General features: G+C 35.5%; 1 protein-coding gene across 7 annotated transcripts in view; it reads left to right on the top strand.

Moving 5' to 3' along the window:
- The first annotated feature begins 273 nt into the window (after window positions 1–273).
- Window positions 274–26,200, top strand: part of PCDH11X (protocadherin 11 X-linked) — an 824,011-nt gene continuing 798,084 nt past the window's right edge. For 6 of the 7 annotated variants that reach the window (XM_081043929.1, XM_081043928.1, XM_081043927.1 and 3 more), the window contains exon 1: window positions 274–591. The gene's annotated coding sequence lies outside the window, so the exon portion shown is untranslated. The remainder of the gene's footprint in view (window positions 592–26,200) is intronic. The other variant, XM_081043931.1, reaches the window with a different exon arrangement.

The following is a 26,200-nucleotide window of genomic DNA, read 5'->3' as shown; positions in this document are numbered from 1 at the left end:
CCTTCTCGCCCCCGCCCTTGTCCCCTGGTTGCCTGTCAGCCGGGAGGGGCCGCCCTCGGAGCGGTGGGGGATGTGGGGTGCAGGGAGTGGGGACCAGAGGGGGGTACCCAGCAGTTGGTGCTGCGCCATCCCCTCCCAGCAGGCGTCCCGAGCACTGGTTCACTTCTCTCCCCCCACGCTCTACTCGCTCACCCCCCTTCATTCCCCCTTCTCCCCCTCTAACCAGTCCCTCCCCCTCGCCATTGAAAAGGGCTGGCTCCGCACTGGCTCCTTGCAGTCGGCGAACTGTCAGGGCGGGAGGAGCTGTAAGCTTGAGCTACACGCAGCGGCCCGCGCAGCAAAGCAGAAAGCCAGCTGAACAGAGTGCATTGAGTGGCAGTGGCAGCGGCGACACCGGCGACACAGGCAGCCCAGGAAACCCGGGCGGCCCAAACAACCCCAGAAGCAACCTCCACAACAGCAGCTGTTCCGCGGACTGCGAGCTGTGGCGGTAGAGCCCGCTACAGCAATCGCAGTCTCCGTGGAGCCGGCGGAAGCCTTTTCTCTTTTTCACTCCCCACTTCATTCTACTCTAGAGGCTACAAACACAGGGTAAGTATCCGGTCCGGGTGCGAGAACAGAGTGCGGCGTGTGAAGCGTGAGTCCCTCACTTAGTGCGTGGAGGCTTCCTGCTGCCTGTGCCTGGGGTCTTGACTAGGACCACACTGTGGTTTTAAAGACGCTTCTGGTTTCCTCCCTTCCCCCTACCCCTATCTCTTTCCTGGAGGTAAGAGAAAGAGCAAATTCGGGAGGTGAACGCAGACGCAGTATCTTTTTGGCACTGCCACCGCTCGGCTTGGCTCGGTTACTTTGCGAAAACTCTCACTTCTGTCAGAAAAGTGTCCGCGCATGAATTTCCCCGATATTGGCGGTGCAAAAAGGTCTTTCACTTTAACAAATACAGCCAGATTCAGCGAGACTGACAAATTGTAAGATTGGGGCAGGTGCCGAGAAAAGATCGCACCCAGGACTCTCGGGTTAGCTCACTACCGGCTAGCGGAGGGGCAATGCCCGGAGCCCAGCGCCCGCCTCGGACTTGGCGCGGCAGAGCCCCGCAGCGCTTTTACCGCTGGTACTCGCGGTTTGGCTCTCTGCCAGGCTGGCTCTAACCCTTGAAGATCCGACCCTTGGCGCAGAGCAGTGGAGAGCGCCGCACACTCAGAGGAGCTCGCAGGGTCCCCCGGGCCACCCCGCCTCCCCGCCCTTCCTTCCCGCCCTACTTCTGGAGCTATGCTCAGCCAGCACCTACTGGATGTGGAGACGGAGCTAGGTATGGAAAATTCTGCCTAGTTTTAAAAAAGGGAACTTCTTATAATCGCGTAGCCAAAAAACGGCATCCTTTTCTCATTAAAAAGAAAAAAAAACTTTTTCTAAGAGTGTAGCAAACGTAAGAGGGTTCTTCTTTCTCTAAAGAAATGACTTTTAATCCCTCTAGCTAAAAAAAAAAAAAAAAAAAAAAAAGCCTACCTAGCCCATAAATGAATGTTTACTTAGAACCGAAAAACACTTCATCTACCCACAAAAGAATTATTTTTTGTAAGCGCGGAGCCATAAAAACAACCTCTTTTCGCGAAAAAGAATGGCCTTCAATAATGAGCGTCTTTGGAAAAGGTGACTTTTTAAAAGCGCGTAGTTGCGATTGGGTCCTTTTCTTTTAGAGACTTCAGAAGAGCGGAGCGGCAGTCTGCCCTGGGTTGGGGACACGACTTGCATTTGAGCGCTTAGACGAAAATTGACTTCCTCCGGTAGCAAAGAGGGTGGGCACTCTCCAAGAATGTATAGTGGGAACTCCTTCCTTTCTTTCCGCAAGGAAAGACTTTTAGAGCTCAACTGAAAACGGCCTCTTGGATTCCAGAGTGAATTATTCCGTGCTTCACTGCTTTGGCCGTCTTTGCGGTTTGGGGTGCGGGGCGCCGGGTGCGTGTGCGCGCGCGTCTGCAGGCGGGTTCCCGCATCTCCGAGCCCCGTGCCCTTACAAAAGGTTGGCTCCCGGGCTGGGAGTCAAAACTTGCGCCACTGCGGCACACACCCACAAAGCAAGGACCGGAGAGAAAAGGCGCTAGGACAAAAGAACACAGCAAATTAAATAGCAAGAACAAAACCAAAGCCAGTCCTGTGTAGCAACATCCCAAGGTGGAATTTAAACCTAGCATAGAGCTATTTTTGTTGGAAGGAAAGTGTGTCCACGAAGTGTTTTAAAAATAGGAATAGGCCGGTAAGGGGGTGGGGGACGGCGCAGAGAAAACAGAAAGGGCGATGGTGTTAAAAAAGCCGCTTGCGTGCTCTTAGCGCTGCAACAAGAAAACAACCTGAGGAGCGTACGGAGAATTCTAAACACTGCACCACACAGAAGGTAGCGGCGCTTTCTGACTAAAGCAACTCGCCCCCCTCCCATAAAACGATAAAACAGGTGTGACTCAGAAAATAAAAGAAAAAAAATGTACTTGCGGGCACCTCTGAACTTGATAAAGATTAAGTGGAATTCCACTCTCAATCTTGTTTGAAACAAACTCGCACAATCACAGCGGGAACATCAATCTCAGGGCTGTCCTTTCGCGCGCGCGCGCGCGCTTGTGCGTGTGTGTTGAGGATGGGTGGAACATTTGAAAGCAAGTCGAAATAATAGTATTTGTACGTTTCCCCCTTTTCTTGCCTTTGTCTGGTTCCTCGGAGGAAGCGCGGACCATGTGCGGACGATTTTAAGAACGAACCAGGAGATGGACGCGCTCAGGTCTAAAGATACCTATCTCTCTGCGTTAAATTAAGAATTGCCGCGCGCAGCTCGCGCGGGCTGAGTCCAGCCGCCACCGCGCTGCGCCTGCCAAGCGGCCAGGGAGCGCCTCTGCGAGCGAGGCCCGAGAACCCTTGTTCTCCAGTCGCCTTTGCACGAGCGGCCCCTCCTTCTGGCAGTGATGTCAGCCCCTGAGAGGCTTGGCGGGCCGAGAGGCAGCCGGGTGGCTGACCTCGAACGGGAGCGCGAGCAGCCCTGCCCCGCGCGCTCCCTGTGCGCAGCCGCCCTCGATCCCTTTCTGTCCCCTTCCCGCGCTCCCGCCCTCGGCCCCGCCTTCCAGCTCCTCCGCTCCCAGGAGACGCGTGGAGGCGGCGGAGGCGGAGAAGGCCACTGCGGTCCTGGCCGTGTCCGGTTTTGATCCCTGTGATCAAACACAGATTTCGAGTCTTCCTGAACTCCTTTCCTCCTTTAACCTGCTCCCCTACCCCCCAACACACACAAACACACGTTCTCTGCCTTTTTCAGTTTGCACCTTCACTGTTCACTGTGAATTTACCTATTTAGCGGCATTTTAGAGGGCAAGTTCGTCAGATAAAACAATAATAGTTACCAGTGTTAAATTTCCGTTGTTTTCTCTCCTCTCCTGGTGATAAGGAAGGGGAATGTGAAGACTGACGTCTTTAAAATCCCGGGGCTGCCACTTAGCCTTCAGCAGAGCAAGCTCCTTAGAAGCCGAAAAGGGTCTTCTTCCCAAAGAAATAGTGTGGTGGGGGAGGGGTGCAGTCGAAGGCTAAGGCGCAGGGTGGGGATTCCCCTTCACTGAAAGAAGGGACTGGAAACGGAATTGCGGATTGAGAGGCGCCACGAGCTGCTGCCGCAGGGAAGAGGCCACTGTGATTATTATAAAGGCTACGCAGTCACTTCTAGAGACCTGCACGCCAAATTGGGAAGATTCTGAAATAAGACTTTACAAGACGAAAGCCCAGTGAGGCTTCCCTTCTAAGTTTGTCTTTCTGGTTTTAAGGCATAACCACCACCTGTTTTCTCGAATTTGAAGTTAATCCGTTTCCCCTGATTGCGGACAATTCTTTCTTTAGCTCTGGGAGAAGGACCACAGCGCGCAGTTGGAGAAGGTTGCTCAGGACTTGAGGGAGGGGACCTAGGCTGGGCGAGTGGAGGCAAATCGGCCTCAGAACTGATTGACCTTCCCAAGGAAATAACATTCAGAAAGGACTGCAACGAACTGCTTACCTACTGTGTTTTGGTTTGGAGGCAGGTGGGAGATTCGAGGGAAAGGAAGTAGGGGCAAAGAATTCTTCCGTTTGGTAAATCTAGGATTTTGTTTTCTTCTCTTTGATGGAAGGCTTCTCTTAAATGAGGTATCAGCCAAGGCAGCAAACTTAAAGTTGCTATGCGTTTGAAATACAGGAATGGCAAGTAAACTCAGACCAAGCATAAACACACATTCATTTTTTAGAGTTCAATCATTTGGTAAGGGTTGAAAGAAGTGCCTTTTTATGTTAGTCACTCGAATGTGATTCTGATGGACCCAAGTAATGTTGGGTTTTGGCAGCTGGGAACCCTGGCAGAAGGGATTGCAGGTTTCACATTATTTCTTGTCTTGGTATTAAAAAGTTTGTTTTTTGCAAGATAGAAATTCCTGATGGCTTCCAGACTGCTGGTGGCAGGAAGAAATCTGGTAAGGGATTCAGAAAGCAGAAAATTTTCCTTTTCTCAATGCAAGCAATCCACAGTAGCCTTAGCTAGGATTTATAAGGTTCTTGGGGAAGGGAAGGGAGGCACACCGACAAGGAGATTTTATGTAAACTGCTGGCTTTAAGCTACCTTGACAAATTATGTATGACTGCCACGGTTTTCTATTAGTGGGAAGAGTAATTATTCAAAGGGCTGAAAAATTTGGAATTTAATCTTCTCCAATAATCTTGCTTCACGTGTTTTAAAGATGGCATCCATTTATTTATTCACCAGAGAATCCACAAACATTAGTCACCTACTGTGCCAGACAATGTGCTGGCCTCCAGGAATGTAAAAGAATACATTGCTTGGGCCTCTGTGAGCCTGAAGACTCTTACAAATTTATGATAGAATGTGATAAAACTCTAACTGAGCATAATGGAGGGAGAAATTAATTTTTGCTAAGAGAAAAGATTCATAAGGTAGGGGTGTCTCTGGATTTGAAAAATAGGCATCCCCAGGCAGTGGCTAGCCAGGAAGCAGATCTCAACAGACACTGAGACAAACTAAGTAAGGAAAGGTGTGTGGGGCCTGATGTCCCACTATGCATTTGAAAGGTTCATGTGTTTATTTTGTAGCTATAGGCCACCTCTGAAGATTTTTCAAACAATTATTTAAAAACAACAAAACCAGGTGAGAAAATTGGGTAGTAGACGGTATACAACAGAAAAAAAAATTGTGGTTGTTTGTCTTTAAATTAATATTTGAATAAACTAATGCATCAGAATAGAGTGTGGAGGCAAGTAAGTTAAGAAGATACTCTAGCATCCAGAAAAGAGGACAAATGAGTAAAGAGGACCTAAGATATAACAGTAGAACTAAGGAAAAAAAAGGAATGCTATACTGAGGAATTTTTTTCACTCATAGTCATCTATCCACTTATATCTTTACACTGTACTCATCTCAACTTCCCCATCCAGCCTTCCAAATTCCCAGTCTTCTACCATTAGAGTAAACTTCAGCCACTTGCAAGCAGTTATCCCCACCACGCCCCATTTTCCACACACCTCCCTTCATCATCTCTCTGCTCTACGTATATCATCTCTTCCACCCTTGCCCACCTGGGCTCTCTGTACCAACAATTAAAGGCCTATAACCTTGGCTCTTTCCTCCTTTTAGGCACTAGCAAAAAACACCTGTATCTCTATTATTTTTCCTTTTCATGTCAGTCTGCTCTCCCTCCTTCTTCCCTGTGTTACCTACCTAGGTAATTTCTCTCTACATTTCCATTTTATTTTATGCTTCCTACTAGCCACCCTTCAGTGACCTCAAAGAAGCTAAAAAAAAAAAAAAAAAAAAAGGAACCTCTACTTCAAACTCACAGATTTATCAAATTTTCCTTACAAAAAAAGATTTCTTGCTGTCTGTGTGTGTCTTTTGCTGTTTTATTTCAAACAAGATTTACAGTGGAATTCCTCAGATTTGTTACATTTGTATTATGCCTGCAAATGTCTGTTTCCCCTCAGATACAATGAGGGATTTAAATATTGTACATTGGGAAGCATTTCCACCTTTCCTGAATTGCTCACCACACACTCCTGAAACTGTTTCTCTGCATCCCGTTCTTTCTGCTGTGTCCTCTTCCCATGGGTCATTCCTTTTATGTTTTCAGTAAAAGTTTCTTAGTTTTATTCCAGTCTCCTTTTTGCTTTGTGGGACTGTCATAATGGTTCAAATTTAAATATTTTTAGAGGTTGTCCCCCTTACACAAACCCCCCCACACATGCAGGATTTTAAAGCCTTGTCAAAGCATGTTCATACCAATATATGCAGTTACTACATCAGTCTTTAGAGGCAAAGGAACCCTTGATTTTTACTGCATTCTTAGAAGTTATTTTTGTGTTTGGGGGGAGAAGGGGCGATTCTCAGATCGTCCATATCTTCACAAGTACTGGAGTTGGCTGAACATCATTGGGAATTGGGGAGGGAAGAAAGAATATATCTTAAAAATAGGCACTGCATTCTTTCGTCAATGACACATGTAAATTTTACCTTTGGGACAAATAAAATATATAAGTACATTTAATTGGATTGACTTTATATTATAGCATTCCAAATTACATGTCATTGTCTGAGCAGACTTCTATAATCTGAAGACTTTATTGATCATTCAGTATCCAGAATGAAGAAAACTAGGTAAGATGGCTTGATATTCCAGACTGGCTTGCAATATTCAAATTAATCTAATCCTATTTGAAACAGTGTTATTTTTTAATAGAAGTTCATTCGATAGACATTGTCCCTAAAATGTGGTCATCTTTCGTTAAGAGAAACCATCAAAAGCCTATATGCCATGATCCCTCAAGATTTGTGCCTTGTGCAACATTAATTGTAAGGCACCGGTTTATTACATGTAGAAAGCTATTTTAGGGTTAAGTCTTTTGAGATTTGGTTACACCTGTGGAAAGACTTCATGCATGCTCATTATCAGACAGTAAAAAAAAATGAATGAAAAATATTTCTCAATTATGGTTTTTGAATTAGAAGAGTGACTTGGCAGAAATCATAAATGCTTCGATTATCTTTTGTAGTCTAAAAATCCTCAACTGATCAAAGATTTAAACTAGCCTTTTGATTGTCTTTAATGTGTTAAGCATCAAATCAGTATAATAAAATTGGAAACGAAGAGTAACAATGGCTATAGTTGTCATTTCCAGCCTAGATTTGAAATAGCGATATTTTTCCCCACCTAATTTCCTCATTGTGAATGTGTAGAATTTGGAAAACAAAAAGAGGAAAGAAAAAAGAAAATAGAGAATAAATCCTGGGAAAGGATTTTTCTTTCTTCAATACAAACTATTTTATTACTGTCAGATATATTTTAGCATGACAATAATTAAACTTATTTAATGGATTTAATTAAATGGAAATTCATTTCTTTTTTAAGTCTTTAAGTAATTAGAATGCAAATCGAGATTTGTCCTGATTTTACAATTAATTTACTGTTATCATATAAAATGAAAACAAAAAACAAGTTTTCTGCCACACTTTTGTTTTAATTCATTCTCTTACTTTAATACTTTTAATTCGTACAGTATCCTATATCTTATATAATTTTAAAAATAAATGTACTATTTCAGTCTCATAAAAACTTTTAGTTGAAAAGGAAGGCATGGTTATATCTACTTTTTCATAGGAAAACTGAAGGTCAGACAAGTAAAATTAAATCTGTAAGGCATTTCAATTAGTAAGAGGGGAAGCATATAAAGGATTGTTGGTTTTCAGTCTCCACACTAGGGCTTTTCCCAACACTGCCTCACCTCTCATTTCCTTGAGTATATTTTCTCAAAGTTCTGCATGTAAAAAGCAAAAAAACAAACAAACAAACAAACAAACAAACAAAACAAACAAAAAAAACTTCTTGGATTAAAAAGTAAAAATCTCAAAATAAGTATATTTAAATAAGTTTATCAATGACCTGGCTACTTGTATCATATTCTCCTCCTATTTAGTTTTTTTTTTTACTAACACTATAAAAATTACACGATAAAATAGCAGGAGTATAGAAATTTAATAGTACATGATCATCGATGCTCATACACTTCCTCTGTTTTATTCATAGGAATAGTTCAAATTATGACCCATCATGATGACACTCCATAAAGTTTTAGTTTACCTAATGTGGCAAATATTTAGTGTTATAGCCTAATTCATTTTTCTTTTAGCATATCTATGTGTTTACATATAATTTATTTTAAGGAATATTTGCCAATGATTTTCGAATAGCGCTTTACTTCTGACATGCCATCTTTGAAGCAACTTGTCGTTGGGAATCCATTGCATGTAGGTTTGTGTCATACCAACCAAAAGGATGTTAAACTCTCAATATGCAAATCATTGTTTATTGTCATAAGGATTATAAACTCCTTTATCTGGTGGTTTTGGTACTAGAAATGAGACCAGAAGGATTATTTACATTGTGTGAACACAAGGTATTTTATCATTTATATTTTATTCGTATCTAGAGAGTGATCTGTGACAAATAGTTTCATCTCCCTGGAGTACTGTTTTCCCAAAAGTAAAATGAGGAAATTGTAAATTATTTCAAGGCGCTTTCAAATGAAAAAAAAAAAAAAGTGATATTTTACAAAAAGCAGTACACATAAAGCAATTTTTCCTTTTCCCTTGGCTCTGCAAGTATTACCAATTTCACTGCATTGATCCATCAACTGTCGATAACTAAAACCTAATGCTTGTCTAGAATACTTGCAATACTTTAGCCGTGGAGGTTGGACTGGGTTGTGAAGGGTAGCCATTAATGAAATACCTACTGTGAGAAGCTTACATTCTGATTGGGCAAAAAACAATGAGCAACAACATCAACAAAGTAATATATAGTCACATTAAATTAATTTCAACAAATACTGTCAGGTGGTACATTACAGTACACTAAGTATGGTCCAGGTTTCATAAACTCTGGAAATGGAAGGGACCAGAAAGATCTAGTCCAACCCCTTCATTTTATAAATAAGAAAAGTAAGACTCAGGGTGGCCAGGTGGCTCAGTTGGTTAGAGCCCAGTGCTCATAACACCAATGTCGCCGGTTCGATTCCCACATGGGCCAGTGAGCTGGGCCCTCCAAAACTAGATTGAAAACTACTTGATTTGGAGCTAATGGGTCCTGGAAAAACACACTGTTCCTCAATATTCCCCAATACAAATAAATAAATAAAATAAAAAATAAATAAGACTCAGAGATATGAAATGAGTGCTACAGGAGCTCACCTACGTTATTAGGTAATAGCATTACTCAATTTACTCTACAACCTTACTTGTTCCCTACTTTGCTCAAATACAATAACAGTTTTGTACCTTATCAGAACATTAGATATAACCAAGACTTGTTTATTTCTTTGGCTTTATTAAGCTGGACAATTTCCCAATCTGACTCAGATGTAAAAAAAAAACATTGTTTTCCACACTTTGTTTTGAATTTAGATTATTAAAACCACCTGTGTTGTGCATATTATGTTATAAAACATGCAAAATGCAGTCTTGACATGAAGGCCAGGAGAATGAACCAAAGTATCAATGCATTAAATTTTATAAATATTTTAACACTTTAAAAATAACTTCAAAAACTCATTTAGTTAACATGGCAAGAAGTATACATTCCTCAAAGGATGGTTTTATTTTATAAATGCACATTTAACTAAAACCTTAAATTTACATTTCCCTGAGGTTTAATATAATTTGGGACAGATTTTAAATGAATTTTCTGAACTTTGGTCTGTTTGCTGCATGATGTTATTGCCTGTGTCGAGGTTTATTTGTGTGTATGTGTTTAGGGAGTACAGGTCAGGCAAAGGTAAGCAGACAAAATATGCCAAAACAAAGCTTTCCTTTCTTTCCTGAATAACCTTAGACTGATTTATTTTACTTTGTGGCAAAGGTGAAGGAAAGGAGAAAAGGGCGAAATCAAGTGAAGAAGAGTGTTAGGTGATGAGGCTGGGTTTTCAGTTCAGTGTGAAATATGCAAGTGTTTGAAACTGCTTAGGCTGGTTTCTCTCTATCATTTCTAATACTGTATATTTGCAATACTTTAACTGTTATTTGATAGGTGTTTGCTAGTTTTACTATGATCAAAACATTTCAAAAACTTGTAAATGCATTACATTTTCAAAATAGAGGTTTAAAAATAGGTAATAAACACACACAGGCTAACAAGAGAAAACTTTTACCTCAGAGTTTGGTCTATGGTCTTTAGCAGGATTTTCATTGTCTTAACTCTACACCACGAAAAAATTTGCTCAGTTTAACATTGATATTTTAGCCTTAAGTCAGGCTCTCCAGTTCTTATAGCATCGCTTGTCTTGCAACTTTTCTTAGCCCATGAACCATTTTAATACTCAGGAGATAAAGCAGTTACAACATATGATGATTATGTATATAATGCGATGAACGCAGTGCAGGATTATTTGAAGGAGGGACTTTGAATCCATTAAATGGATTCCGAATGCCTTAGAATTGCATACAAGAGTAAACAAATATGGGACTATAAGGCCAACAGAATCAAAGCATTTTGAAAAGAGTCAATACACAATTTCTAATCAATCACTATAACTTTTAATGACTTGTTATTTTAAACTTCAGTTCTAGGAAGTTATATTCTATTCCTGTGGTTCTCAAACTTTAATGTGCATGCCAGTCATCTGGGCATCTTGTTAAAATGAAGATTCTAATTCAGAAGATTCTAGGTGGGGCCTGAAATTCAACATTTCTGACAAGTTCTGGGGGAGGGGGGCTTATGGATGCTACTGCTCCTCAAACCACACCTAGGAACAAGGGGCTAATTCCTCATCTAGTAACAAGTATGAAAAAGCTGGAGCAAGCCAAATGTGACAGGTTGGACATAAAAAGGATTCCATGTAGCTATTTTGCAAAGGATGAGATTTTAAAAAATTAAAATGATATACAATTATTGCATTTGGATATTAAAATTGATTTTAACCTTTGGTGTAACTATATCAGTTGAAATTGTAGTGCAGAATACAAAACAGGTGCTCGCTCATTTTACAGTCAAATCTGTTTTTTAAGCACTATATACATATATTTCTACCACTTCAAAAAAGAAAACTATTGGCCACACAGTGTCAATAGCTTACCAATAGCTTTAAAATATTTTCCAAATACATCCCAAAATTCCGAGCAGTTTAATACAGTACAGATTCTTGAAGATATTAGTTTGTGAAATACCGAACATGAACATACCAGTTAATCATTCAGATATCAGAATAAAATACCAATTAAATTTTTATTTACCTAATTTGAAGACATTTTTCTTTTTTAGTATCTGACATTTTTTCAGGGCAACAACACCAACACTGACAGAAGAGACTTGGTAGAGTTAATTTATTATCCCCCCAAACTCCCCTCAAAGCAGCAACAAATGGTAAATTAGACATCACACTGCCTAACTACTTTCATCACACCTAGACTTGTAGACTACAGCAGAATAGCTATTTAATCCAAGTGAACTTTTCATTCGTAATCAATCTCTGAAATCTTCATAGTTCCATTTCTTTATGTGCAATTCATCTTGGTATCGAAACAGCATCAAATTAAAACAAACAGCGTTGAAATCAACTATTGAAAAAGTCAAGTTTAAAATAAGTTTGTCAGGAGGCACAATCCAGTTCTGGTGGGTTAGGGAAACAATTGAAAAGCTGTCACTTCAAAGCTGGCATTCATGTCTTAATTGTGGCATTGGGATTCAGAAGCCACCACCTTCCCAGTTGAAACTGTATTTGTCTTTTCTAAGCTCTGATACTTTAGTAGCAACAGCAGAGCTTGTTTGGTGGCAACTTGAGGATCCCAGTGAACAAAAGGGCCAATTGGATTAAAATGTTTTTTTGTAAGTGCTAGATGAACTTGGGTGTCTGCCAAAATTGCCTTGGATTTCATTACTCTTAACATTATTTAATAATGTTAAGCATAGACTCTTTCCATGTGCCTGAGGAGGCATGTATGGCAGCCAGTGTTTTTTTTTCGTTGTTCTTTTTTTTTTTTTTTTTGGTGGGGTGGGGAATTCCAAAGTATACAAAAAAAAAAAAAAAGAGAAATACAAAAAACAAAAGAAAACAAAAAACAGGAAAAGTAACAGGCCTCTTCAAATTCTATTTTCAAACACTAAGGATGGAAAGTCACTCTATAGAAAGTAAAATAGCGCTTGTCTAAAAAATGTTGTTCATGCCTTAAGACAGAAGGAGAAAAAATTGAATTAATGACAAATAGCATTAGAACTCAAAAATTATATAAACTTAAACACAATGTGAAACATCGGACTATTTCAGGGTCATAACAACTGGAAGAAAAATATGAGATAATTTCTTGGGCTCATCTAACAAATATTAGAAATGCTAAAAATATTAAACAAACTGTCAATTAGAGTAATCAAATCCAGCTACGTAACTTTGACAGTTCTTCTTTTTCCTGTTTTAGACTAACTATGAATACATCTTAATGAGATTTTAAATATTGGAAATACAAAATAGAGGAAAATATTGTTTATCTCAACAAAGTAGAGGAAAATATTGTTTATCTCAACAAAATGTTAATCGTAAGTCATAGAATTTTCTTGGAGATTTTAAAGAGATGGCAGTGAAGGTTGAGCACAATTAGCCAGTAGAAAATTCCACATAATGTACATTAAATTTTGAAGTACTTATAATTGCTAATAATATGACAGGATGACAAAAATTAGTAACAGCATTACTAAGGAACTGGGTAGATTATATTCAACAGAAAAATGTTAGAATTCCAAGCTAAAATTAGGTTCTAGGATGAAGATTGACAACTCAAGCAAGCATCATCATTCAAAGAAATGGAAGACACTCTGAGAACATAATGTTTAATATTTCCTTTGAAAATGTTATTATACTTTGTCTTTCTTATACCATACACTAATGATAGCAACTAAATCACCCAAGAACATGCTTTCCTGGTAAATGAAACTACTGAGTTCTTGAAAACAAAAACAATTAATTTTAGAAAACAAAATTTATCATGAGTCTGCATTAAATCTAAATAAATTATCTCAAATAGTACTTTTCAGTAACTATGAAATGCACTCTACCAGATTTTAACTGTGTGGGTGATTACATTGTAATTTTCAAGTTGTTTTCATTGCATTTTAAGTATTATAGATTTTTATCTCATCTGAGTCTCACAACAATGTGGTGAAACAGGTACTATACCTTTTTGACATGAGGAAAGGGATACAAACAAGTTTTTTTTTTCTTCTTAAGGTCACATGCCTACTAAATGTCAGAGAAAGCACTAGATCCTTGTCCTTATGATCCCCCAACAATATTCATTCCATCAGCCAAGGTGTATACTAAAATTTTAGGTCCAAATACTATTAAGGAAAAGTTTAATAATGTATTTATTACATTTAATCTTTTAAGAGTTTTGAATTTGTAATAGTAAGTTTTGGTGATCACTCATTGAATCTTATTATGCACAATCCAGATAATATCCCTGGCCTTAGTAATTTAAAACACATGATAACATACATATACAATGATACAATAGTCATAGTGGATTAAACAATAAGGATGTAATCAAATTGAACAGGAGAGGAATACTCAAATGGTAAATCGCTAAGCCTTTTTTGGGGGATGGGGGAGAAATGAGGATTTCATTCTCATTTAAAATAGGTTCAGAAACTAGATCCAAGTTCCTAAGAGTTTTCTTTCTCTGTAAAGATAGAAAATATTTGAGAGGATAAGTCTGGAGGGACAATATTTGGGAGAAAAAAGGAAAATCTATCATTGCTATGGTTTGGCTTAGAAATAGAATGTTAACTAATAAACTAAGGGGTATTGCTTGAAGTCCTGGCAACGGTTGCAATCTAGAACTTTGGGAGGTTTCAGGTTTAGCATTTTCTTTACATTGTATTCAAGCATTTCTGTAAGACAGATTTTTGTAATAGCAGTTAACTATTTGGGCTGAGTAGTTTTACCCACTGGGAGATCACTCTTTGTTTTCCCTTGGAAGAACTAGATTATTAGAAGGCATTATAAAAATATCTTTTGTTGTCAGAGAAGCAAGCCCTGTTTAGTTTCTTTAATGAATCTCATGAGAAAATTAGTAGACTTAAAAATATAAACGGTGACACATATTCTGCCAAAGTGCTACTGAATATAAAAGGTAAACACTATCCTTATTGTAATGTTTCCTTAAAATTGCAGTTCTTCTACTTAAAATTGATATTTGTAAACTTTTGTTTGACAAAAGACTTAATCTACAATCATCTAACACTTCAAAAACCTTGTGAGTTAGGTGGGGCAGATATTTTTGTCCCCATTTCTCTGCAGAAAAAAAATGCAAATTGTGATGAGATCTTCAGGCTTGATGGAACTAGCACTATGCTAAGGTAACTCATAACTAGCTCTATTTTGATAAAAATACACTTATTTTTTATGCTCTTAGTAGTTTCCTTTTGTTCTCATTATTATTATCTCCAGATAGAGTAGAGATATTTCAGTGAAATATATGTTCGTAGATCTTATGGAATACCCTTGGATGTCTAATTTACTCAGTTTTTTTTCCTTTCATAATTTGGGAAATTTTGTCTTTGTGTATAACTTGCACCTTTTTCTGAAGCAACTTAATAAAAACAGGAATATTGTTTAAGTGAATTGTGATCAGTTATATCACAATATAAGTCCTGACAACGGTTGCAATCTACAAGTAGGTGATATTTGTTGTTTTCTAGAAGGTTCCATTCCTTTTGAAATGACTTACCCAAGGTCACGAAAGCTATTTAGTGACAGTCTGAAATAGAATTTAGGTCTCCCTGGCCAGTGTGCTTTTCACTATATCATGCTGTCACATCTCTTACCATAGTAAAAGAGCTTACATAAATAATAGAAAATTAGATGTGTAATGGGCATAGAGCCTGAAATGTCCCAAAGTGCTACAACTAATTTGGGTTATAGATTTGGAGAGTAAATACCAAACAAAAGTGCATTAAGTAGCAAAAATGGTGACTCCTTTTGAATAAATTAAAGACTAACTCATTGACAATTTTTTTCTGAATAAAACCTAAATTTTATAAGACAATTACTTATTTTAAATAATTTATCATCTTGAATGTGAGACTCATCTTCTACATGATGTTTGCTTGCTGCAATTTAAACTTTACTGACATTTCACTATAATGTTGTATTGCAATATTGATCTGTCTTAAATCCAAGAATTTTGATTTGAAGAAATACTATAAGAACAGTTTTATAGTCATCTCCACTTTAATAGCATGTCTCTGTTACTTAGGACCCCACCCCAACATACATTAATGTAAAGTTTTGATGTTCCATAAACACTATGAAGTATCCAATTTATGAAACACGTTTGCTTATTTACAGAACATTAATTATTTTTCCTGTTCATTTTAAAGGTGTTTTCTCTCCTGCTAAAAATGTCTAACACATCAGGCTTTTAATAGATTAATGGAATGGAGTTGCAAACTTTTGCTTAGCAAATACATCTTCAAAGGTCATGCTGTTTTTCAAAATATAAATTAACAACTTTGCTTAAATGTAAGGAAACAATCTGAAAGTCAGCAACCTCAGTTGTATTTTGCTCTAGTTGTAATTTGAATGAAAATTTATTTTACATAAATAAGATTATATCTTTTCCCCAAAAACATAAAGAGATTTCATTATGAAGATAATATTTTATCTTTCATAGCTACTGATCTATATTTTCTTTTCTTCTTTACCAGAGCCGTATATTCCTTCTGCATAGTTCAAATTCTTAAACTCACTCAAGAAATAATTTGAATGTTTTTCACTTAATTTGATTTACAGAGAAACTTTCTAGGTATAGATTCTTTTTAATAGCATGACTGTTTTTTTTTTTTTTGATCTTTATAGCAGCTTTATTCATAATTGCCAAACCTTGGAAGCAACCTAGATGTCCTTCAGTAGGTGAACAGAGAAACAAACTGTGGTGCATCCAGACAAAGAAATATTATTTAACGCTAGAAAGAAATGAACTAGCAAGCCGCGAAAAGCCATGGAGGAACCTTAAATGCATATTACTAAGTGAAATAAGCCAGTATGAAAAGCTTACATACTGTATGATTCTAATTATATGACATTCTGGAAAAGGCAAAACTATACAAACAGTAAAAAAAAAAAAAAAATCAGTGGTTGCCAGGAGTAAGGAGGGAGGGAAGGATGAATAAGTAGAAGACGGGCAGCGAAAATATTTTGTGTAATACAATAATGGTAGATACATGTCATTATACATTTATCAAAATGCATACATCCAAATGTACAACACACACACACACCCTCTGCATTCTTGCAGACTGTGGACTTCAGGTGATAATAATGTCTCAATGTAGATTCATCAGTTTTCACAATGTACCATAATGGTGGGAGATATTAGTGGAGGGAGATATATAGCAACTCCACATACTTTCTGATCAATTTTGCTTTGAACTTAAAACTGCTCTAAAACACGAAGTCTACTTTTAAAAATTATACAATTTTGCCATATTTATTAATCAGTTTTATTATAAAGAGAAATATTTTAAAATTATTTTCAAAAATAAAATTATATTTTATAAAAGTAATTTTATTTATTTATTTATTTATTTATTTATTTATTTATTATTATTATTAGTTTCAGGTGCACAAGACAAGGTAATACTTAGACGTTCATCATTTATATCCCTCACACTGTGAACCTCCCCTCCCCCATCCTCCCACTATCCCTCCGACATCGCACCGAGCCATCACATTATATATATAAAATTATAGTTGGCATTCATTATCGTTCAGCTTCAGGTGTACAGTACATTGATCAAGCATCTACATCTTCCCTGAGGTGGTCTCCCACATGGAACCTGTGTCCATCAGATACCCTACAAAATCTTTACAACATTATTGATTACGTTCCCGAAATTATTTTTCAAAAACCCTGAGGCCATTTTGTGGTTACCAACCGTTTTCTAATCCCCTCACCTTCCTCCTTATCCCCACCCCTCCGCCCATCTAACAACCCTCAGTTTTTCCTCTTTGTCCCCAGAACTGTTTCTGATTAGTTCATTCACTTATTCTTTTCTTTAGATTCCTCATATAAGTGAGATCATATGGTACTTGTCTTTCTCTTTCTGACTTATTTCGCTTAACATAATGTTCTATAGATCCATCCATGTTGTTGCAAATGGTAAGATTTCTTTCTTCTTTATGGCTGCGTAATACTCCATTGTATAAATGTACCACAGTTTCTTAATCCAGTCATCCACCGATGGGCATTTCGGTTGTTTTCATGTCTTGGCTATTGTGTAAAGTGCTGCAATAAACATAGGAGTGCATACAGATTTTTGAATTGGAGTTTTGCATTTCTCCGGGTAGATGCCTAGGAATGGAATTACTGGATCATAGGGTAGTTCCATTTTCAGATTTCTGAGATACCTCCATACTGTTTTCCATAGAAGCTGCACCAATCTGCAATCCCACCAAAAGTGCACAAGCGTTCCCTTTTCTCCACATCCGCGGCAGCACTTGTTGTTTGTTGATTTATTGATGATAGCCATTTTGACTGTGGTGAGGTGGTATCTCATTGTGGTTTTTATTTGCATTTCTCTGATTATTAGTGAGGTTGAGCATTTCTTAATATGTCTGTTTGCCATCTGTATGTCCTTTTTAGAAAAATGTCTCTTCATGTCCTCTGCCCATTTTTTAATTGGGTTATTTGTTTTTTTGGAGTTGAGTTGAATGAGTTTGTTTATAGATTTGTGATATTAACCCCTTACCAGATATATCATTGGCAAATATCTTTTCCCATTCAGTAGGATCCCTTTTTGTTTTATTGATGGTTTCCTTTGCTGTGAAAAAACTTTTTTTTTGATGTAATCCCACGTGTTTATTTTTTCTCTTACTTCCCTCGCGCGAGGGGATATATCAGTAGAAATCTTACTCCGGGTAATGTCTGTGAAGTTTCTTCCTATATTTTCTTCTAGATATTTTATGGTTTCAGATCTTACATTTAAGTCTGTAAGCCATTTTGAATTTATTTTTGTATATGGTGTAAGGTGGTGTTCCAGCTTCATTTTCTTGCATATGTCTGTCCAGGTTTCTCAGCACCATTTATTGAACAGACTGTCTTTACCCCATCATACATTCTTGCTTCCATTGAATAGCATGACTGTTTTGAATCTATTGTACAGATAAATTTCAAAATGTTAGCTATGTGAAAAAAGTAAACATAGAAGAATCTTCTTTCAGAAGCTACTGAAGACACACAGATTGAGTTCCAAACTGTTAAAATACTAAAAAAAGACAAAAATCATTACTAATATTTTCTTAGCTCTTCTAGAAAAGGCCTACTTGATAAGCTGATTCTCAAAACTTAACATGTTCACAACAGCTGAAAAAATCCATAATCTATTATTTAACTGAGGTTATGGTTAAAATATAAAGACACATTTATTCACAACAATTACTTTTTGCACACTTGATAATCACTTTGTATATACTTTTAGTTGGTACAAATTAATTAAAAGCCTCCTTTATTCTTTAGTTATCTTTATCTTAGACATCTACATCTATACCGCTGTCAGGTAGAAGGTATTCTAATTATATCCATGTCATAAATATGGAAATTGAAACTTGACCAAACTTATGCCGATACCAAATAGCTATGTCAGGTATCAAATTCATACATATATATGTATATATGTGTGTGTGTGTATATATATATATATACACACACACACATATGTAATGTATATATTTATTATTATATATATAATATATATTTATTTCTATATGTATATATATATATATATTTTTTTTACTTCACTGACCAGAATTTTAGCCACAGTGATAATTAAAAGTTTATTTTTGTCTGTTTTTGAAATATCATTCCACTATATTAATAATGACTATGTACAGGGATATTTTACTTTTTATTTATCTTTAAAAAATGTTATTTCTCAGCTTAGTTAACTGTATTAGAGCTGTCGAACACCATGCCTTGAGGAAACAAAAATCTACATTATTTAATATTAAGATTTTTAATATTATCTAAATATTAAGGTATTTTTTTTCTTTCTGGATATCTTAATGGTAGGTGAAATATTCAATCTATAAAATCATCAGTCATTATCAATTCAGTTATACCCTGGAAAATGTGGACACATATACTTTACTGGTCTAATTTAAAACCTAGGCTTTCTCCTTTGATAATTCCATTTTTGTTATAGATTATATAATCAGTGTAAACAAATTGAAATTATACGTGGTTTATAATCTTTCTCATCAAAGATAGTTGCATCTTTATTCCATTTGTATAGAAATTTGACAGGTTTGATCTAGAGGCATGTAGCAATTTTGATTTTTTTTTATTTTTAAGATATTTTTTGGATAATCCCAAGTTAAAATAATAGCTTTCAGTTCTAGTCTCTGTTCAGAATCCTGATACGTAATGCTGGGGAAAATACTAAAAGGATAAAATGTCTCACAGCATTAAACAACTAAATCACTAACGTTCTCTTGAACCACAAAAGGAGAATTGAATTTACTTGCAATCCCCATCTGTGTACTATCACACCTCGTTGAATCAATCGTTTTAACTGACTTTTTCCCCAAACTAACTGCTAGTTTTATTTTTATGTGGACATTAGTCTTATTGTCCAGATAATTCAATCTGTATTTCTACTTCAGACAAATAAAGTACACCAATTCCTTATTCTTAATCATATCTTTAGGGCTTATCAGCCAGGATGGAAAACTGTGAGTCAAGAATATTGATCAAAGATTAGTCAAAAGTTAAAATACATTCTGGATTTATTGTTTAATAATTCACATTATTATAATGCAATAATGATAAAAATTCAGTGCAAAAATAAAACATAGATGAACACGGATGCCTCTGCTTGATGAACAGGGAAGTTTAGTATGGTGGAATTTTGCCTGAATAGACTCATTCTAGTAGACAAACATTATGCATTTTTTATTACAGTAACTTTTTAAATCTTAAGAAATGGAACCACTTTTTAAAAATATAAGTACACACACACATCTTTTAAAATGTATGATACATAACCGCCTTCAACTTAGATATAGACAAATATAAATTTATTTTTAATGATACCTAAAAGTTCTCTTACTAATATTCAATGCTACTTTGTTACTTGAGAATTCTAGTGTTCACAAAAAAGACCTTATTTTGTAGAACTTAGGCTGTCTTCCTGATATTCGGGTATATTACCACCAGATAGCAGTGGTGCTGTAAGAATTCAGTTTTTATCGGTATGTGTTTTACTCAGACATGGATTATTTCTTCTTTGATATATTTAATGTATTTAATATCTGAAATTGTATAAGAAATCATACTTACATATATACTCAAAACATATTTTTAAAAATAAATATTTAGGCCCAGATTATTATATTTTCCTTCTCATATATTACCAATTAATACTTAGTCAATCCCTACCCCTCTGCAGAGACTTTAATTAGCTTATTTATGACTTAATTCCATATTTTGTAATATTTTCCTGAACCCTGTTTTTTGAAAAAAATCTTGCAACCATGGGAATTTAAAACAGAAATTTTAGAAGAATATTCCACAGAGTTGAATAGAGATGTGAACTAAATCCATAACCTTCAAGACACAAATTATTATATTTTATGACTAATTTTAAAAAGATATATCTGCAACTAAAATTTCTATTATCCTTCGGTTAAATAATAAATTATAAACATAACGTAGTTCTGTTGAGTAAGTGACTCCATTTCTATTGGGGCATTGTGCTCATCTCACAAGGGTGAATGTGAAATATTCACAAAGAGACTGATGAGGAGTCAAACTTAATTTTTTTCTGATACAGTGTGGTAAATGATGGAAATGGACCTAATAAAGCTGTTTAAAGATTCCCAAGAGAAGGTATTTCGGACCATTCACTTTATTTACTAGTATGAATTTCTGAGTAACTACCCACACAGTTTCCTGGTTGTGAAATAAAAGTAATGGCCATTGAACAATTTTTCTGACAGTCTGTGAAAGTAAGTCATAAGACGCTAATTTATTGTAATACTCAGAACAATAGAACCGAAAGATGAGGCTTTAAATATTTTAAATGCTATATATTTATATTTATAAATGATCGCAAACACTGAACACTGACATGTTCGTAAATAAGTTTTTAAAATTAAGTATTATACATAATGTTATAAAACCAGATATGTTGGTACATAACTAAGTTGTATATTTTTGTAAATATTATTATAAGTTCATTTGTCGAATTATGATATATGCATATATTTATATATTAGAATTTAGGATTTATGCAGAGGCATATGTGGATACATATGCCCATATATTCTTGCTTAGACAAATGATAACATAATGATAAGACACTTATTCTTAAATAAAATTGTGAAATTATCATATATACTAATCATGGAAAAACAAACTAGTAATTTAAGTTTCCGTCTACATAACCAATTCCAAATAATTTTTATTGTCTCCACACTGGCAGCGCGTTGACCCGTTAGTAACAGGCATCACGGCCTCCCAGGTCAGAGAAAGCTGTCCACTCCACACAGTTCAGAAATTGACCTGATTTCATTAGGGTTTTTGCCCAGCACTTTTCATAATCTTCAACTTTCCATCCCCTTATCCTTTCCTCCTCCTACGTTTTTTCTTTCTTTCACTGAACCTTCATCCATCTTTCTTCATAAAGTGAGTTGTTGAAAGATTAAATATTTTACTACAAATCACTCTGTTTTCTATTTCTGTTCATCTACACATGTGCATCTATGCCAAAAACCATGGTTGAAAACCCCTATTATTATATTGCTTTTCAATTTTTTTTTTTTAAAGTAAAAAAAATAAAAGTAAAAAAAATTTACAATTAGGTCTATGTTCCTGGGCTCTTTAAGGAAATATTTGTCCCATACTGTGATTTTTGGCCCCTTGCTTGCTCTCAGTTGTCTGGGAGATGCACATTAAAAGAGTACATGCCCAGGAGAATAAAGCTTTGATTTCTATATCTAAATGTTGCCTTATAAATAAAACGAACATATAAACATATACTTATTTTTCCTACCATTTTGAAAAAAGGTGATCCAAGATAGATAATTCTTTATGCGTAACGTTATGTTTATGTATCCATTTGTTTCATCTAGCATTTGAGTCAGCAACAGGTTTCTTTTGAAAAGTAAGACCCCTTCTGCTGTTATCACCGACTTCAAAAAAGGCGAAACTAAAACTGATGCTATCATAAATATATTCAGTTGGTCATTCAGTTTAAGGCATATGATAGCTTATATTTAACTTTTAGGAATATTTAGTTTAAATTTAAAAAGTTATTCTTTAAAACACATAGAAATGCTGCGTTAAAAAAGTTTATTATCCCATCTGGGCTTCAAATAAAGTGATTTTAATAAGTAGGGCGGTTACTTATTTAGCTCAGAAGAATTTAAAACAAAACTTAAAAGAGTTTTAAAGTGAAACACTTATTTTATACCTGTGTTAGTCAATATGAGAGAGGCTCTGGAGTTGCAATGAGGGTATTTTCATTTTTAAGTTCGTAATAAAAGTAAGATGGGCAGCATATTGTACCTGAATAATAGAAATTTCTTCAACATAAACTGAAAAACATTTGCATAAAAATGGTAGATTTACACTTGATTATTTTTAAAAGAAAAGAAATAGCCAAGCATAATTTTCCAGAATGAAATAAAGTTTATTTTCATTAGTGAAAGTCATATTTTAATTTCATTTGAAGTGATATACATACTCTAAAACTTAATCTAAAAAGTAAATTCACATAAAACGACATATTTTAAAACTAGATGAATAGAGCTAAAATCATGTGATACTAACATAATGTAACATTTGTTGAAGAAAAACCATCCAGCCTAAGAGAAAGCTTATAAGAGTTTATTTGAGCCAAACTGACGACAATTGCCGGGAAGCAAAATTTCAACAGATTGAGAAAATGTTCTGCAAAACGGCAGTTTGCATCTTATTTTATAGGAAGAATCAGAGGAGGGTTATGTGAAATCCACTGGTGGTAGATTAAGGGGGTGGGAGAAATCAGGGCGGGGGAGGAATCTCTGGGATTGGGAAAAAGTAAATTGGAGAGACTGGTACTTCTATTTAGGTAGGTACAGAATAGTTAATAGTTCACTTTTTACAGTACATAGAGATGGTAATCAGGGGACAAGAATAATAATGAGGGATTCTATAGTTTCCTGCTCTGATCTGGAAAAAGGGATTACTCTGACATTCCAAGGGCAGGTTGTCTTAGACACAAAAAGAAAATAGGCTCATTTAAGGTGAAGACTGACCTTTGTCAAGGAAGCTTCAGGCTAAAGATGTGACTTCCTGCCCTGGCCCACCTTAGTTAGGAATTTTAATGTTCACACCATCCTACTGGTTACTTTCAGTCTCCTGAGCTTATCAGGTTTAACACGTGGCCCATTTTATGTCCACACATTAAATATCAATTGTTTTGCAAAGAGATTTGCACTGTGTAAATAGATTCATCATAGTCTCTTTAAATATTCGGCTCCCAGACTGTATTAAAAATGACATTTGTTATCAGTCCTCCAGGTGTTAAATACATAACAGTCACACTTAATGGGCAATATAAGTGAAAGAAACTTAGTAGATGCAAGAATCAGAGGCCAAAATATGTAAAACATTTATATAAATGAAATAATAAAACCCTGACTGATTTAAAAACACACATACATTACCAATGTGCTTTCTTGAAGAAGTGGTTACTAGAGAAGATACTTATCTGAGGGAATTCAGAAAACTGGTCTTCCTATAAGTGGGGCAGATACTCTTCCAGTCCCTATTAGCTTTGTTTTAAAGAACAGTCATTCACATGCAAATATTATCCCTGCATACATACAATAGAAGAGATGGAATAACCTGTCTTTCCAAGTTGTTATTGACAGTCTGTTCCACCACAGAGGAAATCCACAAATTAAATACAGGCAATTTTCTTTATTTTCTTCCAGCTTATCTTTGAATTACTTTTGTTGTCTTTTCTTTACAGTTGACTATGTTGATTTAGATTCAATTAATTCTATTGACCAAAACTCATTTTTTTATCCCTATTATTTCCTGCTTCTCACCAGCACACCTTTTATATTGTCTGTCATGCCTTTATCACAAATAAGTAATTTATCTTTACTTAGTTAAGCAACCTGCTTCTCACTCCACATCAAAGTTACATTATTAAGAGGCCCAACTATTTTGATAAGTTTCTAAATAAGTTTCTCTGCACACCTAGTTTGCATATTCCTCAGATATTTGGAATTAATATTCCCTCATAGTAATTTATATGGAGAATTGAATATTAGGGGAAAGCCTGACTAAAATATCTACACAGAATAAAGTAGGAACATGCGAAATTTTATTTTTCAAGTCAAAATTGGTTGCATATCAGTAATTTCATATAGTTCAACCTAATAGGCAAAGGCCACAGTGCAGGAGATTTACTAAAAGGCAGAAATCATAGCTTTACTGTTAATAACTCCGAAATTATAATGTTATCATTGGAGATATTTCCTGAATATACTCCTAACATATGCAGATTTGTCAAGATCATTACATAAGGCTTAAGTAAAAATTAGTGTTGGAGAAATCTTTATGAATAATGCATTTTTCTCGAGAAAGTGAGATTTGTAAAGTTGGGACTTCTGACCTAATTTTCACATGAGTTCCCGAAAATGAAACCCAGTTCCATTAAATGTCCTTAGTACAAATTACCCAATTATGCAATTTCAATTTCAATGAGATGTAGCATCAAGTAAATCTATTTTTCAATTCAATTACTTATTGAATGAGTAGACATTTTTTCTAATAAGAAGATAGGCATTTGGATCAAAAGATACTATTTCTACAGAAGATTTATAGTGTTTGTACTTGAATATGGATTATAGAAACACATGTTATGAGATCTCCATATAATCATTTACCCATTATCAGAAAATTAAGAAAATTTTATTCCTAAGAAAAAATTAAATAACAAAATCTTTTGCCAGCAAGTACTTTTCCAATTTTTCCTAGTTACGTTTTCATACATATCAACTCTTGACTGAGTGATCCTCATGATAATCTCGATCCAGATTCTAATTCCAAGACATTGCTAGGTTTTCTTTGTTTGTTTTAATGTAAGTGAACACAAACATATTTTGTCTTATATAAAGTCTGTGTAGTAGTTAACAGCTTAAGCTTTGGAGTCCGATAAATCTTCCTTCAAATTCTAGTTGCTTACCTTAATAGCTCTGATACCTTGGGCAAGTTACTGAAACTCTTAGAACCTCATGTCCTCATATGTAAATGGAAGTAACAGTAACAATACATACAGCATACAATAGTTGTATTAAATGTACTGAACATAGTGCTTGGCATTCAATAAGAAATCAATAAAATGGTAACTACTATTTAATAACTGATTATGTACATTAGAAGTAGTATTAAGATGAATCTAACAGCTGAATGTATCAAGATATCTGTCACTATAATAATTTGCAGAAACATGGATTTTATGTCCTTTAAATTTTATTTTAATAGGATCATGACTTGCAGGAAGTTCCCCGTTTGTACCTAATGTTAGAAGCAGGATTTTAAATAGCCTGAGTGGAGAACTATCAAATATCCTTGATTTTTTTTCAATCACATATAGATAATGTGATTAAAGCCTACTGTTAGCTAAATAGTGGAAATTTTACACTTTTGAATCTGTGGTAGTGCTGGCAACAATAGTAAGTAGAAATAAAGAATATTCTTTCTTGACAGCTTATGCAGTGTTAATGTGATAAGACCTCCCTTTTACCAAATGCAAGTCTTTTCAGACCCTTAGTAAAATCAATCACCATTTCTTTAAAAAAATTATTAAAATTGTTTTAAAGGATATTATATCATTAAAGTTGCCATTTTTAATTTGGATTTTTATGATGATTCAGAATATTGTTTATCAACAAGAATGCCACAAAATATCAAATAGCAGTTTTATATTTAAAGTGGTTCTGCTCATTAACCAGTGAGGAAGTAAGGAAAAAAAATTAAAGACTGTTTAAAATATTATTTTACTAGGTTAAATTTTTAATTTATTTTAATTGTTTATAAGTCTTTAGTAATGTATTTATTGATTTATCTGAAAAAAATCTGTTTTAAAATAAATATGTT

Source organism: Rhinolophus hipposideros, assembly GCF_964194185.1.
Source record: "Rhinolophus hipposideros genome assembly, chromosome: X".
Classification (NCBI taxonomy): Eukaryota; Metazoa; Chordata; class Mammalia; order Chiroptera; family Rhinolophidae; genus Rhinolophus; species Rhinolophus hipposideros.
Note: the sequence above shows the minus strand (reverse complement) of the source record. Positions and strands in the feature narration are given on the sequence as shown.